This window comes from Chrysochloris asiatica, unplaced genomic scaffold (genome assembly GCF_000296735.1).
Source record: "Chrysochloris asiatica unplaced genomic scaffold, ChrAsi1.0 scaffold00022, whole genome shotgun sequence".
Classification (NCBI taxonomy): domain Eukaryota; kingdom Metazoa; phylum Chordata; class Mammalia; order Afrosoricida; family Chrysochloridae; genus Chrysochloris; species Chrysochloris asiatica.
Window position 1 is genome coordinate 426455 of NW_006408540.1, and position 18705 is coordinate 445159.

General features: G+C 36.1%; 1 pseudogene; it reads left to right on the forward strand.

Moving 5' to 3' along the window:
- Positions 1–11629: 11629 nt before the first annotated feature.
- On the forward strand, positions 11630–12320 carry LOC102825312 (annotated as a pseudogene).
- The last annotated feature ends 6385 nt before the right edge of the window (positions 12321–18705 follow it).

The window sequence follows — 18705 nt, forward strand, 5'->3', positions numbered from 1 at the left end:
AACTTTTAAATGTATAATTTTGTTCTCATTCTGCACTAAGATTTTATCTTTACTAAGTGATTAGATCAGCACTTGACTGCAAACCACAAGGTTAGCAGTTCAAATCCACCAGCTGTTCTTCAGAAACCCTAGACAGGCTTGCTACAAGTCGAAGTCAACTCTACAGCACTTAACAAAAAACAAGAGACTTTCTGAGAACCAATAAATCATCACAGATTCTTGTATTCCATGTTTCTTTGTATTGTTAATTTCAAATTCTAACAGGATCTATGTTTGATGTCATGTTTACAAGATTCCTGTCACAACATCAAATTGTTTAATTGTCACTATAAAACTTGAATCTTCCCTCCCACCAATTCCGGGGATGGATTTTCCACACTCTAAAAACTGGTGTGGCACTTTATCGTAATGTACTGGGCTGAAAGGTCAGTTTGAACTGCAAGGTTAGTGGTTCAAACTCACCAACAGCTCCTTGAAAATCCTATATAGGGTTGCTGTTAGTCAGAACTGACTCAACAGCACTTAATGACAACAACAACAAACAGTAAAGTGTAATACTTCAGATCTTCTAAGAGTTTCTCAATTATTCCAACTAAAACCAAGTATTCAACCTAAACCAGGAAATGCTCTATACAGATTATCAAGTACTTCTTTCTGTCTGAATTTTACAAGATGATAAAGGTCTGAATGACAAGTTCTGTGATACTTGCACAGAGCAGCTGAGTCTTAGGTGAGTGCTAACAATGTCTGGAGTCAGTAAGAAAATGATAAACTGAAATGTCTCACTAGAAATCATCACTAACAGTATATATCTATCACTGCTGTTGTTTTTAAATGCTGTCGAGTCAACTCTGACTCACAGTGATCCTGTATATGGTTTCCCAGGAGTGTCTGGTGGGTTTGAACCACCGACGTTGTAGTTCAAATCAACTTTGGGGTCCAGTGCTTATCCTACGGTGGCAAGCCAGGATTTTGTAGGATGAATTCAATTGTGTTAAAATTCTCTTGTTCTAAAACAAACTGTTTATCCTATACTTTAATAAATGGAACACATATAAAAACATTTATTTTATTTAGTATGGATCAAAGTCATTGTAATAATAAAATTATAAAATTACACTCTGTGTGTGCCTCTAAAGTTAAACTCTAAAGTTACATAGCCTCCACTATGGATTGCATCTCAATATAAAGAAAACAAAAATCCTCACCACTGGACCCGTAAATAGCATCCATATCAGTGGAGAAAAGATTGAAATTGTCAAAGACTTCATTTTGCTCAGATCAATCATCAACACTCATGGAAGCAGCAGTCAAGAAATCAAATGACATATTTCATTAGGCAAATCTGCTGCACAAGACCTATTTAAAGTGTTGAAGAGCAAAGCTTGTCAGTTTGAGGACTAAGGTAAACCTGACCCAAACCATGGTATTCTAAATAACCTCATATGCATGTGAAAAGTTGGACAATGAATAAGGGAGATTGTACAATTAATGCATTTGAGTTATGGTGTTGGAGGAGAATATTAAAAGTACCGTGGACTGCCAAAAGAACAAATAGACCTGTGTTGAAAGAAGTACAGCCAGAATGCTCCTTGGAAGCCAGAATAGTCAAACTTCGTCCCTCAATTTTTGGACATATTATCAGGAGGGACCAATCACAGAGAAGGATATCATGATTGGTAAAGTGGAGCATTGGAGAAAAAGAGGAAGACCCCCCCCCCAATGAAGTGGATTGGCATAGTGGCGGCAGCAATGGGCTCAGGAGTAGCAATGATCTTAAGGTTGGCTCAGCACCAGGTGGTGTTTTGTTCTGTTGTGCATAGGGTTGCTATTAGTACCGACTTTTAGATGGCATCTAACAACGACAAAGTTATGCTATTCAATATGGTCTGTACTAGCCAGTCATTTAAATACAAAATTTAACTTAAAAACTTAGTTCCTCAGTTATTTTAATCATATTGCAACTTCTCAAGAGACACAGATACACATTTGTGTTATCACAAAAAGTTCTTAGCTACACTACCAGAGGACAGAGGATTACAGTGTCATTTCATTTTATATTATAAAACAATTTCCAACACAATATGCTCAGAGATATCCTGGTCATATTTGTTTCTAAGTTTGGAGGCTGGCATGAATGCCTTTGAGTGGTCAAGGACAAAGATAACAGTTAAGTTAATTAAAACAAACATGTAACAAATCCAGCTAATTTTGCTAGAATAAATTTTCATTGGTATCTAAAATTTGACTTAACAATGACAAATTACTCTCCCAAACACCTCTATAAAAATTCTTATAATTAACATTGTGAGTTGCAGGCTACCTCACTGCTTGAAAGTTGAAGGGAAAAATAACAGAGCTGAAATGTCAAAATCAAGTTGGTATGTCCATGATATAAATATTTAGAATTCACTATTACTGTGGCAATGGGTTCAAGTGTAGTAACAGTTGTGAGGATGGTGCAGGGCCTGATAGTGTTTCTTTCTGTTCTACATAGATGTCACTGTGGGTCGGAGCCAACTCGACAGCATCTAACAACAACAGCATCACTGTAGCTGTTATAAGGAGCCCTAGTGCAAGGAGCTCTGGTAGCGTAGTGGTTACGAATCGGGCTGCGAACCGCAAGGTCAGCAGTTCGAAACTACCAGCTACTCCGCGGGAGAAAGATGAGGCGTTCTGCTCTCGTAAAGACCAACAGGGTCGCTATGAGTTGGAACCGACTCCACGGCACATAACAACAACAACACGTGGTACAATGGTTAAAGCAACCCACTGGTTATTGAAAAGTTGGTGGTTCAAACTCACTCCTTATGAGAAAGATGAAGGCAATCTGCTTCCATAAATGTGTACTGCCTTGGAGACCCTGTGGGGCATTTCTACTGTGTCCTATAGAGTCACTGTAGCGCAGAATCAACTGAATGGCGACGGGACTATATTTCTTTATCATAAATGCAAGTCTGCACTTAAATTTCAAGCAAATTAATTTAAATCCTAGCCTATAAATCATAGGGTTTATTTTTCATACAGCAAAGAATTTTTCTATAAGCACCATAAATGCATAGAGCAGCATGTCTATAAGAAATAATGTTAATATACTCCTTGAAAAGGGGAATACTGGGAATGCACCACTGAAACTATTTTCTACAAGAAAACTAGAGCATAAATCTGCTTCTGCACGATTGCTAAACATACACATACATACTACATGCACATATGCATTAAAGAGGGCTTCAAAAATTTGTGGATAAATTCGTCCACAAACCTTTTGAGGCAAACTTTTATTTAACTGTTGTTGTTATATGTCATCGAGTTGGTTCCGACTCATAGCGACCCTGTACAGAGTTTCCGAAACTGGAAATTTTTACCGGAGCAGAAAACCTCATCTTTCTCCCTCAGAACAGCTGGTAGTTTTGAACTGCTGACCATGAGGATGGCAGCCCGATTCGTAACCACTATGCTACCAGACTATTATTTTCCACATATGGAAATAGGGCTTTCTTCTCTATATCAGTTTTTCAGAAAAAAAAAAAAAAGATAAATAATTATTAGGATTTTACTGAATTTCTTCTGTAAAAGGTCATTTTCTGTTGGAAATAAACTTTTGCAGAAATTATAGTTTGATTGTTTCTTTTGCTTTGTTTTTTTTTTGTTTTGTTTTGTTTTAATTTTAGCTGTCCCCTAATTTTAAATACCCCCAAATCAAATTATAATTTGCATAAAATAACAGTGAAAATTGAAAACAGTATAAACAATACTACATTTAGAGAAACATGATTATCCTGCTGGTACTTTTAAATATGTCAATGTTGTTTGAAAAGAGGTATATAACTGAAAATCACTGTGCATAGAGATGATTTTCATTAAACATACGATTGCTAGATGCCAATTTGCAATAATACATCTTGGAGAGATAGTGAGAATTACTTTGAAGTATTATGATGTAATATCATTTACTTGGTAAATTAGCAAATTACACCATTTCTGAAATTAGTTTCTAGACAACCATATTTCTTCCATTTATACTTGAGTTTGTTAACAGGCCTTTCTTCTACTTGGAAATATAATTACATTCAATTTTTTAAAATATCCACATATATTCTGCACTTAACAATGATTTCAATATAATACATTTAAATCTATGTTCTGGAGTCCTGGTGTAGCTCTGTTGAGTAAGCAGTGGACTACAAGGTTGGTATAAACCTCAAGATCAGCAGTTGAAAGCCACCCGTTGCTCCTTGATTGCTGTGAGACAGGACATACTTAACAACAGCAAAAACAAATTTATATTTTAATGAATAGGTTTTTTTATTTTTATTGTCAAATTAAGTAACTTTTAATAAGTATTAATCCTTTTTATCTCAGAAAATTTAGATTGCCTATTTGTAGTTCACAAACCAAACTATGATCATTAATGAAAGTACAAAAGCCATTTTCTAAACAGTATATATTGCATTAGGACAAGCACTAGACCACAAGGTTGGTTTGAACTGAAAGACTGGCAATTCAAACCTACGAGTTGCTGGTGGGAAACTCTTCACAGGGTTGCTATGAGTGAAAAACAACTCGAAAGCACTTAACAACAACAACATGATGTAATAAAGTGCAGTGCTGTTGTTCTTAAGTGCCATTCAATCAGTTCTGACTCACAGTAACCTATACAGGATTTCTGAGGAGCCACTGGTGAATTTAAACCTCCAACCCTGCAGTTCAAACCGACTTTGTGGTCTAGTGCTTTATCCTACAGCATCACACCAGGACTCCCATGCATATATAAATAAGATCAATGCTTTCCATTTCTATCTATATACAATTTATGCCCCAACTGTTGCTAATGTTAAGTGCCATCAAGTCGGCTCAACTTGTATCTTCTCAGGCTTAGCAGCAGTTAACAACAACAACATTGTATTGTACAGTGCAAATTTAATAAGCAAAAGATCAATGCATTTCTAAAAATTGACATTGTTACAATAAATATATAAAAAGCCCTTAAATCACTTTCCAAATACTATGCATCCTGCTCCCTAACTTAATCGGATGACAATTTTGTCTATAGATACCATATCCAAGTTCACATCTCCAACCCTGACACTGGTACCTCTTCCTAACAGCAATATCTGTGTTCTGGATATTTTTACTTCAAATGCCCTACTCTGCTGGTGGGTTTGAATCGATAACCTTGTGGTTAGCAGTATAGTACTTATTCTACAGCATTACGCAGTGTGATTTATCTTCTACCGATGGAAGTGTACTTGGATTGGCTTTTTTATACTCAATAAAACTTTCACACTTGGCCAACTTAAGCAGCCTTAAAGAATATTTGAAATCTATATTTCTATTAAAATATACTGTTGATGAAATAATCTTTGAGTTTCTGAAGTTGCCATAAAGTATCAGTTATTGTCTCCTTTAATGCACTCCATAATGTATTTAATAATTATACTTAAGGTTTTAACTAAAATAAATGTACTTGAAATTGGTAGCCAGGTACCATCTAATTCTTCTGGTATCATAGTTGTGGTGACTGAGGTTCCCATGTTTCATTGGTCCATTGGACTAGTTGATTCCAAGCATCTTCAGATTTTTATCACTCTTCTTTCTTTAGTATATGGAGAGACCAATTATTGCACCTTAATTGGCCAACTCATGCACTTTGAAGATCCCAGACACTATTCACCAAAGTAAAATGCAAAACATTGTCTTTGCGGACTATGTTATGTCAATTTACAATGGTGTCCAATTCATGGTAACTCTTATCACTCTTATTTTACAGATAAAAGCACTGAAACATAGAGAGGTTTAGCATCTTTTCCAAAGTTATATTTCGAGTAAATAATAAGTAGGAAATAAAATTCAGGAAGTGTAACCCTATAGTCCATGATCATTATTACTGCAGTGTATTGCCTCTTCTAAAAAAAATTGCATTTCAGTTGTTTTAAAATCAATGTAAATTAATTATTTGATTTTCTTTGCAGGAAAACAATTTATGTGGAGGAAGTCCTTATATTGTGCAAATGTGACTGACAGATGGTGAATAAAGAAGAAACATCTTAACTGGAAGAGAAGAAGAGTTTGCAATTTCAGAATATAGATCATTTTCATTTCCCATTTTTCTAATGTCAGTCATATAATTTGTAGATTTAAAAATTTATCTTCATTAAATTAAGAGAATAGAGTTTTCATTACTGGCCCTCTCATTCTTATTCTTCAAAGATTTGATCTATCCATTATTCACTATAGGCACTATAGTGAATGAACCATTATTTTCTATTACCTATGAGGCTTTCTGAGTCCTGGTGGGCAAATGCATCAGACTGCAAAGCCTTTTGAACTACAAGATCGGTGGTTCAAGCTCACCAGCTGCTCCTTAGAAACCCTATACAGGGTCGCTATGGGTCGGAATCGACACAACGACACCTAACAACAACAACATGAGGCTCTCTACTCCCATGAAGATTTAAAGCATTGGAAACCCCGTATAGGGTTTATAGGAGTTGAAACATATTAGACAGCATTCTGACTATAGAGTCCCATTAAATGGTCAATGCTCTAAGATAGAAATGAAGTGTTTGCAGAATCAAGTCAACTTAGAATTGTGTTGGGATGAATTCTGGCATTCTACTTCCCAAAACCTAGTCACTTAAAAAGCTATGGAATATGGTCCCCTCTGACATGGAGTAGCCATGAGTCATAATCTACTCAATGGTAACTGTATTGTTTCTGAGTTTTATGGGTGAGGTGTACATACCTGACCTCTTGAAATTATATGAAGTGTAATTACATGAAAAGGAAAAGGAGCTCTGGTAGCGTAGTGGTTACGAATCGGGCTGCGAACCGCAAGGTCAGCAGTTCGAAACTGCCAACTGTTCCATCGGAGAAAGATGAGGCTTTCTCCTCCTGCAAAGATTTACAGCCTCAGAAACCCTGTACAGAGTCGCTATGAGTCAGAACCGACTCCATGGCACATAACCACCACCACCACCACTAATTACATGAAGTGTAATTTCATAAACTTATGGAAGAATCTTAAATCTTACATAACTTTATGGAAGATTTAAGATTCAGTGAGCAGTTAACTACTTTCACTTCTCACTGGTGATCATCAAAGCATGTGTCAAAGTGCTACAATATAATGAGTTTCTCTGGTAACCTCAACAAGACACCTAACATTGTTGAGAAATTAGCATATTCTAAAATTTAAGGCTTGTTTACTACAACAGCAAAGCTTGTTGTTGTTGTTAAGTGACATAGAGTCCTCTCCACTCATAGCAATCCTGTATAGGTTTTCCAAGGAGTGACTGGTGAATTTGAACTGACAATCTTGTTCAAACTGATCTTACAGTTATTTGAGAGTGCCATAATCTAATGCTTAATTATACACTGTTAATTAAGAAAGGTGTGCAACAGGGTTGTATTCTTTCACCCTACTTATTCAACCTGTATGCTAAGCAAATAATCCAAGAAGCTGAGTTATATGAAGAAAAGCATGGCATCAGGATTAGAGAAAGACTCATTAACAACCTGTGATATGTAGATGATACAACCTTGTTTTCTGAAAGTGAAGAAGACTTAAAATATTTACTAATAAAGATAAAAAAGCACAGCCTTCAGTATGGATTGAATATCAATGTAAAGAAAACAAAAATTCTCATCACTGGAACAATAAACAACATTCTTATCAATGGAGAAAAGATTGAAGTTGTCTAGGACTCCATTCTTCTTGGATCAACTATCCACAATCATGGAAGCAGCAGTCAAGAAGTCAAATGGTGTATTGCATTAGGAAAATCTGTTACACAAGACCTTTTTAAAGTATTTAAGAACAAAGATGTCAGCTTGAAGACTAAGCTGTGCCTGTTTCAAGCCATGGTATTTTCAATAACCTTATATGCATGCGAAAGCTGGACAATGAATAAGGATGACCGTAGAAGAAGTGATGCTTTTGAGTTACTGTGTTGGAGGAGAATATTGAAAATGCCATGGGCTGCCCATAGAACCAATAGATCTGTGTTGGAAGAAGTGCAACCAGTGTGTTCCTTGGAGGCCAGGATGGCCAAATTTCATCTCTCATATTTTGGACACATTGTCAGAAGGGACCAGTTGTTGGAGAAGAGTATCATGTTTGGTAGGGTGGAGGGTCAGACAAAAAGAGGAAGACACCCAGCGAGATGGATTAGCCAAGTGGCAGCATCAAAGGGCTCAAGTATGGCAACAGTCGTCAGGTTGGCCCAAGATTGGGCAGTGTTTCATTCTGCTGTGCATAAGGTCGCTATGAGTCGGTACTGACCTGATGGCAGCTAACCACAACAACAACAAAGGTCAACAAAGTCTAGAAGCATAAATATCTATCCTATGTAACAAAAATGTGTTACCTCCTGGTGTGGTACTGTAGAACCAGCACTGGACTTTGAACCACAAGGTTGGCAGTTCAAACCCACCAGAAAAGCCTTATACAGGATCATTATGAGTTGAAATCAACTGAACTATACTACACAACAAGAATGCAACAAAATGGTTATAAAAAACTGAAAAATTTAATCTTTTTTTTTGTTTTGATGAATTTCATAGTATTTGATTGGTTTGGTTATGTGCCGTGGAGTTAGTACTGACTCATAGTGACCCTGTACAGGGCTTCTGAGTCCATGGGAGCAGAAAGCCTCATCTTTCTCCCGTGGAACAGCTGGTAGTTTCGAACTGCTGACCTTGCAGCTTGCAGCCCGATACGTAATCACTATGCTACCAGAGCTCCTTATTTAGCAGATACGATTTTTCTATAAATTGGCTATGAAATTAGGTTCTAATTGTTTTAAAAATGAGAATAAATCTTGATATTTTCCTAGTCAAAACCTAACAAAAATAATATTTTCCAAACAAATGAATAAGGAAAATGGAGGGTTACCTTCTATCAGACTGATCTCCATATTCTAAATATCTTCTTAATCCTGAGTAATCTTGGAGTGATAATACTCTAATTTAAGATAAAACAGGCTTTCTTTTAAAAAATCTCAAGACATTTCCAATTTGACTGATATCATTTAGAAAGGAAAGACTAGGGAGAAGAAGGGGTCGAGTTTCTTTCTAGAGAAAGTAAAACAAAGAAGAAAGGGTAGAAGTAGTGTTTCCAAGGATTTATTACTAGGAAACATTATGTCATCAACAAGATTTTATAGTTGCCACTAATTTTCTTCAATACTGGCAAAATAATCGCCAATGAAAATTTAGTTGTAGAGCTAACTTTTTTTGTTGTAGCAATAATGACATCCATAAAGACATTACTGTAGTTTAGAACATCATGTGATAAATTAATTTAAATATTACTTAAGTGGGTCTTAGAATATATTCTTAGTAAATATTGTACTAACAGTAATGAATTGATTTCCAAATTAACTTAAAATATCTGCCCAAATTCTCATGTGTGTTTATGCTATGTCTGCAAGCATTTGTGTATCAGCTTATCTTAACTTTATACCCATATTCATTTCTGCTTTGATCTTCTATTTGTTTCAAATTAAACTTAAAAAGTCTTTTCAAAGCTCTTTCTAATATTTCAAGATTTAAGATTTCTATACTGAAATATGAGTTATTTTATATATAGCATTTATTTTAAAAATCTCACCATAAATTTATTTTTTAAAATGTATTTAGCATTCTAGCCTGTAACACAAAGTCTTATTTATATTGACCCTGTCCTGGTTTAGTGCAGAAAGTTATTTGATCTTGGCCAGATACAAATATTTAAAGGGCTGAGACAAGATGACTGAGCTAAACATTCTAAACATCAAAATTGCAAACTTGAGTTTATTTTTACAATACACCTAGGGCTTAATGAAAAAGGGGTGGTAGATTTCTACATTTTCTCATTTAGAGGTATTTTTAATTGGTGAATAATGGTGATTCCCATTTCTCATGGTGCTAATAGAGTTAGATTTAATTCATTTTGAGGCATTTTGCTTTTTCTCAGTGTCCAGTTATATGAACTTACATATATTGTGAAGAAGAGCGTTTCAAGATCTGTCTTGATGTATGATGCTGTCTGTGATAGTATAATATATACAGACCTATAAGGTAAACCATTAACAGACCTATAAGCTAATACCACTATTATTCAAATGTATGCACCAACTAAGGAGCTCTGATAGCATAGTAGTTACGAATCAGGCTATGAACCACAAGGTCGGCAGTTCAAAACTACTAGCTGTTCCACAGGAGAAAGATGAGGCTTTCTGTGTCAGAAGATTGACAGCCTTGGAAACTCTGCACAGGGTTGCCATGAGTTAGAACCGACTCCACAGCACATAACCACCACCTCCATATATCAACTACTAAAGCCAGTGATGATGCAATTGAAGAACTCTGCCAATATCTTCAGTCTGAAATTGATCAAACATATACTCAAGATGTCTTAATAATTGCTGGAGATTGGAATATAAAGTTTTAACAAAGAGAAATGATCAGTATTTGGAAAATATGGCCTTGGTGATAGAATTGATACTGGAGATCACATGATAGCATTTTGCAAGACCATGATGTATTAATTGCAAATATCTTTAAAACACCATAAAAAGTGACTATATACATGGACTACACAACATGGAATGCACAGGAATCAAATTGAAAATTTTGAAAAAGCTCAGTATCATCAGCTAACACAAGACCAGAGACAGACTGTGGAATAGATCATCAATTACTCACATGCAAGTTCAGGCTGAGGTTGATGACAATTAAAACAAATGCACAAGAGTCAAAATATGACCTTGAACATATGCCACCTGATTTTAGAGATCATCTCAGGAGCAGATTTGATGTATTAGACAATAATGGCTGAAGACCAAAGGAGTTGTGGTATGACATCTAGAATATCATACAGGAAAAAAAGAGGTCATCATTTAAAATGCAGAAAGGATGAAAAAGCAAAATTGATGCCAGAAGAGACTCTGAAACTTCTTTTTGAGTGTAGAGAAGCTATAGCAAATGGAGAAATGAGGAAATTAAAGAGCTGAACAGAAAATTTCAAAGGGTAGCTATATAACACAAAGTCAAGTATTATAATGAAATGTGCAAAAACCTTGAGTTAGAAAACCAGAAGGAAAGAACATGCTCAGCATTTCTCAAGTTGAAATAACTGAAGAAAAAGTTCAAGTCACGACTTGTTATACTGAATAATTCTTTGGGCAAAATATGTAATGATGTAGGAAGCATCTAAAGAACATGGAAGGAATATACAGACTCAGTATACCAAAAAGATATGGTCACCACTTTCAAACCGGATGGTGCACTTGCCAAACTCCTCAGTGCCATCCCCCAGCTTTGCAGGCCCGTCACTATGACCAGTGTCCACCCCCCAACGTGCTCACCTAGTGCCTCCAGCGCCAGGAGCTGAGGAAGCGCGGACTCTTCTAGCAAAGTAACAGGAGCTGACTACAAAGACCCCGTGGTCCTGCTGGAGCCCATCTGAATAAAACAAGAAAACAGCGGACTGCCTGGGAATTATGATTTTCTTGTTGTTATAGTAAAACAAGAGTCAGATTAAGAATCCAGACCTCAAAATACCAACTATCCCAGAAGTACCCTCACCTCCCTGCTCCTCAACAGCAGCTAAGGCTCTGCTTCTGAGAAGTTGCACCCGGGTCAGATGCTCTGGACAACACAGGAGACCAGCACCTTCTGCCGTGACTTCCGTAAGCCTGAAGTTGACTAGGATTGTGATTCTCCCGGTCCCCACTCAGAGAAAAAGTGAAGGCCTGGGCAGGTTAACTCCTATAGACAAAAGGAAGTGTGAGCGGCTTCTTCTATTTCTTTATTGCGATGAAATGAGCCTGGCTATTCAGGACCCAGGGCCTCTAACTGTGCCTGATTATTACAAAATAATTAAAAATCCAATGGACTTGTCAACCATCAAGAGAAGACTACAAGAGGATTATTCCATGTATACAAAGGCTGAAGATGCTATAGCTGACTTTAGACTGATCTTTCAAAACTGTGTTGAATTCAATGAGCCTGATATAGAAGTCGCCAATGCTGGTATAAAACGTGAAAGCTATTTTGAAGAACTTCTAAAGAACCTTTATCCAGAGAAAAGATTTCCTAAGATAGAATTCAGAAATGAATCGGAAAATAATAAATTTAGTGATGATTCAGATGCTGACTTTGTACAGTCCAGGAAGAAACACCTCAAAAGCCTTGAGGAGAGTCAGTTCTTAGATCAACAGTACCTCAGACCTGGGCTGAGGTCTAGATTCACCTTGTTCGAGGTTTCCAGGAATGTTTTGTCAGCGGTTACAACCTTACAGGGAAGGATTTGTGGCCACTCTGATCTTGACTAGACATTGGTTTCCTTAATAACCTATTTCTTTTAACCTCTTAAAAAAGGAAGAAGACAGAAAGGAGGAGAGAGAGAGAGAAGTATAAACAAAATAAAGACATTCTTTCCACTTTTGGGTTCCAAAATGGCATCTGGGGTGATAGCTCCTATTGAAAGGAGAGACTTGATATAAACTCTTAAGAATTTGATGTGGTTTGAATGTGAGTGTTAACCCATTTTTAGACAGTGGATACTGCAACCCATTAAGGATGGCCTGGCCATACGAGTTAGGTGGACAGTACCAAAGCTAAATTCTCCATGAACGAGAAGCTTATGAGTGTTATCCCAGGGTAATTGTGCCCCACAAAAAATAGACTAGATGCTGTTCAGAAGACACCTGATAGTTTATCATGTAAGATGGCAATTGTATTAAAGTAAAATCAGGAAAACAACAACAAAAAGATATGGTCAATGTTTAACCATTTCAAGAGGTAGCATATGATCAAGAACTAATGGTACTGAAGGAAGAAGTCCAAACTGCCCTGAAGGCATTGGCAAAAAAGGAGGCTTTAGGAACTTATGGAATAGAAATTGAAATCGTTCAGCAGACTGATGATGCATTGGATGCACTCATTCATCTTTGCCAAGGTATTGGGAAGACAGCTATCTGGACAACCTTTTAGAAGAGATCCATATTTGTGCCCATTCCAACAGAATACGGAAACCATTATGACATCAGAATTGGAGGAAGACCCATTAAAAACCTGTGATATGAAGATAACATAACTATGCTTGCTGGATGTAAAAAGAATTTGAAATAATGATAAAGAACAAAATCTGCAGTCTTCCTTCCATTGGTTACCTACAATGGGGAGGGGGGAGCTACAAAGGCAAGATGCAACTGGGTGAAATTTTGGGAGTCAGGACATAAATGGAAACTTGATAAGTATCTGTCTTAGTCACAAGGTTATTAATAATCCTTAGGTTCATTTAACATTGCCAGTACTGTCTCTTATTGTTCTGTTGACCAAGGTGTTTTCTCTGATGCCAACTGCACAAACATTCTTAAAAGGTCCAAGCAATTCTGTATTCAGGTTAGAAACCTTGACCTTTGTCTTTTGTGTTTTTCAAGCAGTAAAACTTTGACAGAAGGACTGAATGGTTTCTTTAGAAAAGCAAAAATGAAAGTGTAAATTCAATTAAAAATGGAGTGTTGGGTCTGAAGCCACCTAATTCAGATACACTAGTGCCTTGATTTTTGAAGGTGTACTATCCATACACCTTAACTTATCATTTAATTTTAAATTTATATGTTTTTTAAATTATTATTTGAGTCAATTTTGTAGTCTCCTTGATCACATTCAAAAGCATTAACTATGTCACCAAAAAAAAAAAAAAAAAGATGGCATTATTTTTAGAACCATTCAATGATACCTATGAAGATACTTACATATCATGCTAAAAGAAATGCTTCCTGGTTGACAAATTACAGTTGTCTTAAAATATTTACCCAGAAAGTAAAACCATATCTGTAAAATAATTATATTACTTTCAAGAGGGTTTAATATTTTTAATAATTCCATAAAATTATTGACAATATCACAAGCTTTATGATAAAATGCTTTGAACATCATTTTTCTTTAAAAAATAATTGTTACCTTCTACATTACATAAGATTTATTTTAAAATATGAGAGATGTATTAAACACAGGTATGTATTTTGCCATATAACAAGTATTTCAATTGTTTATAATGCTGCCTTTGAATAAAATTCTTACTATGTACTTACTACCAACCACTACCTTATTCTCCAAGCCCTTATACTATCTCAATTTCAGATAACTTTAGAAATTGCAAAGATATTAAACGATTACTTGAACTGTTCTGGGTTGAATCATGCTATTTGTTGTGATGGCCTCTTCAAACTTCATGAACAATTTCTAAAGGTTTCTTCGTTTGAGAGTGACCGGAAGGGAACCAGCCCAACCTCAGCCAGAGTAGTGACTGGGTTGGAGAGAAGTTTACCGCAGCCTGTTAAAAACAAAACAAAACCCTGCAATAGAAGAAACAAAAACAAAACAAAACCCTGGCATATTTCAGCAATTGTTGTTGCTGTTGTTAAGTGCCGTCAAGTCGATTCAGTCAAAGGGCTTTACAGTCTGGCACATTAACCCACAGTGCCACACCAGGACTCCTATTTCAGCAATGTTGTTGTTGTTGTTACTGTTGTGTGCCATGGAGTTGGTTCCGACTCATAGCGACCCTGTACAGGGTTTCCGAGGCTGTAAATCTTTAAGGGAGCAGAAAGCCTCATCTTTCTCCTGTGGAACAGCTGGTAGTTTGACCTTACAGTTCGCATCCCGATTCGTAACCACTATGCTACCAGAGCTCCTTATTTTACAGGATGTTTAAATGCCAAATAGTTGAGTGTAATGTTGTTATTTTTAAGTGCCAAAATCATATATTCTATCTTATCCCATCTTCTTTAGTTTATGGAGAGGATTTAAGTTTATATTTAGTACACAACCTATTTCAGTAGTTGTTGTTGTATGCCATCAAGTTGTTTCTGACTCATAGCACCCTATATAGAGTTTTCAAGGCTGGAAATCTTTACAGAAGCAGAAAGCCTCATATTTCTCCTGTGGAGTTATTGGTAGATTCAAACCGCTGAACCTGCAGTTAGTAACTCAACATGTAACCCACTACACTACCAGGATTCCTGTTTCAGCTAGGAATCTGTAAGTATAGTTAAAAAAAAATGCAAAAGAAAAACATGACTTTCATACAAATATAAAATGAACACCTTTCAAAGATTTTATTTAACTTATGTTTCAATGAAATGAATAGTAAATTCCAGAGATAATTGACCTTACTGGCTTATTTTCTCTACTGGACAAATTCATTTGCATTGATATGGGACAGAAACATTTATTTGAATTGCTATAAAATTAGTTTCTGTCCCTAGAGAGTTGTAAATGGCTCAGTCAGTCAAAGGCAATCAATGGTGACTAGCCCTACAGAATTAGAAATTGTCCTATGGGTCTACTAGACTGCCTCTAACCAGTACTGAACCTATACCACACCCACTACCACAGACTTGCTTCTGACTCATAGGTCCCAGAGTAGAACTACTGCATAGAGTTTACAAGGCTGTACATTTTTACTAAATCAGACTAAACACTGTTTTTTCTGTTTGCAGCCTAACATTTACCCCACTGCACCACCATGGCTACTACAACCACTGAGAGAACCAAGAATTCTCTTTTGATCACTTTCAAGTCGTGGGCATTTGTGTATGTGTGTGTGGCAGGAAGTATAAGTGAATTCTTAAAAGTTAGGATATAAAAACAAGTTATAAAATTTAATTTATATAAAATAAATACTTATAATATTACAATTTGCATTTTTATGTAGTAGTGAAGATTGTATAATTTTTTACAAAACTGATTACCTTTATATTTATTTATTTTTTCTCTTAATAACATGAAAAAATTAACATTTATTACCTCATGAGTTTTTTGCTTTAGGGATTTGGCTTATTTGTCTAACGCATTTCTATTGTGTCATTTTTACTTACCTAGACACTCAGAAAAACAAAAAAAATTATAATATAAAAACTTCATGTTTATATAATTTACTAATCTCATTCCTGCTAAAGTAAGCAAAAACAAAAACTGAAGAACTTAATAAGTGAGCGAAAAGAAAAGGAATACAAGGCGGTAAAGCTAAATTTCTCAGGGCACATTTGATCAAATTGGTGTCTATTTATCTAAATAATTAAAGTAACAAAATAGTATATATATATACCACCACTCATCGGTCAGCTTGTACTGCATGTTTCTATGTTATAGGAAAATATGCCACTGATATTTTAAGTATCAGCAGGGTCACCAATGGTGGACAGGTTTCAGCTGAGCTTCCAAACTAAGATTGACTAGGAAGAAGGAGAGAGATACTACTTCTGAATGTTTAGTCACTAAAAACATTATGAACAGCAACAGAATACTATGAGATAGAGCACTGGGAGATGAGTCCTTCAGTTTGGAAAGCACTTAAAATGCTATCAGGGAAGAACTTCCTTCTCAAAGTCACTTGATTTTGATGATGCAAAAGGAATAGACCTTTCAGGACCTTTATCTGCTGATGGGGCATAACTTAAAAAAAGGAGAAACATCTATAAACATCCATTAATAATCAGAACATGAAACATACTATATGTGAATCTATGAAAATTGGAATTTGCCAAGAATGGAATGGAATGCATAAAGATCTATGCATTAGTAAGCTGAAATAGACTGGTATTGACAATTTTTAATTTGACTAGTTGTAAACCATATGTAATTCAAAAGTGCTGCTGGAGTAGCATTCATCATCGAAAAGAACATTTTAAGATCTGTCTTGAAGTAAAATGCTATATTTGATAGGATAATATTCATAAGCCTACAAAGAAGAGCAGCTAATTTCACTAATATTCAAATATACACACCAAACACTAAATAAGTGATGATGAACTTGAACAATTCTGCCAAAATCTTCAGTTTGAAATTGATCAAACAAATGGATGATTACTGGTTATAGAAATGGAAGGTTGGAAACAAAGATGAAGGTTCAGAAGTTGGAAATTTGGTCTTAGTGATAGAAAGGATGCTGAAGATTTCATGATAGAATTTTTCAAGACCACTGACTTATTCATTGCAAATACCATTTTCAAACAACATAAAGGCAACTGTACACGTGGGACTCACCAAATGAAATATACAGGAATTAAACACACTCCATCTTTGGGAAGAAACAAAGGAAAAGCCCAATATCAAACCAAAATAAGGCCAATGACAGACTATGGGAAGGACCATCAGTTGTTATATGCAAGTTCTGGTTGAAGCTAAAGAAAATTAAAATAAGCCCACAAGAGTCAAAATGTGATCTTGAACATAGCCCACTTGAATTTAGAGATCATCTCAAGGACAGATTTGATGCATTAGATACTAATGACCAAAGACCAGAAGAGTTGTGTAATTACATCAAAAACATCATACGTGAAGAAAGTAAAAGGTCATTTGTTGTTGTTGTTGTTGTTAGGTGACATTGAGTCAGAAACCTACTCATAGCAACCCTATGTACAACAGAAACACTGCCCAGTCCTGTGCCAACAACACAATTGTTGCCATGCTTGAGCTAATTGATGCTGCCATTTTTGCCAATCCATCTCGCTGAGGGTCTTCCTCTTTTTCTCTGACCCTGCACCTTACCAGACATGATATCCTTTTCCAGAGACTGGTCGCTCCTGACAATATGTCCTAAGTATGAGAAATGAAATTTGGCCATTCTGACTTCCAAGGAGCACTCTGGCTGCACTTCTTCTAAAACAGATCTATTGGTTCTTTTGGCAGCCCATGGCACTTTCAATATTCTCCTACAACACCATATCTCAAAAGCATCAATTCTTCTACAGTCGTCCTTATTCACTGTCCAACTTTCGCATGCATATGAGGTTATTGAAAATATCATGGCTTGGGTCAGGCACACCTTAGTCCTCAAGCTGACATCTTTGTTCTTCAACACTTTAGAAAGGTCTTGTGCAGCAGATTGGCCTAATGCAATATGTCGTTTGATTTCTTGGCTGCTGCTTCCATGAATGTTGACAGTTTATCCAAGAATGAAGTCCTTGACAACTTCAATCTTTTCTCCCTTGATAAGAATATTGTTTAATGGTCCAGTGGTGAGGATTTTTGTTTTCTTTACTTTGAGATGCAATCCATATCAACGGCTGTGCTCTTTGATTTTCATCAGTATATATTTCAAGCCCGCTTTACTTTCAAGAAGCAAGGTTGTATCACCTGCATATCACAGGTTGTTAATGAGTCTTCCTCCAATCCTGATGCCATGATTTTCTTCATACAACCCAGCTCAGTATACAGGTTGAATAAGTATGGTGAAAGAATGCAACCCTGTTGCACATCTTTCTTAAATTTAAACCATTCAGTGTTCCCATGTTCTGTTCGAACAATTGCCTCTTGGTCTAGGTACAGATTCCTCATGAGCACAATTAAGTGTTCTGGAATACTCATACTTCGCAATGTTGTCCATAGCTTGTCATGATCCACACAATCAAAAGCCTTTGTGTAGTCAATAAAGCACAGGTAAACATCTTTCTGATATTCTCTGCTTTCAGCCAAGATCCATTGGACATCAGCCGTGATATCCCTCATTTCACTTCCTCTTTTGAATATGACTTGAATCTCTGGAAGTTCTCTGTCAATGCATGCTTGCAGCCATTTCTGTATTACCTTTAGTAAAACTTAACTTGCATGGGGAATCAAAGCTATTGTCTGATGATTTCCACATTTTGTTGGGTCATCTCTCTTTGGAATGGCACAAATCCAGATCTCTTCCAATCATTCAGCCAG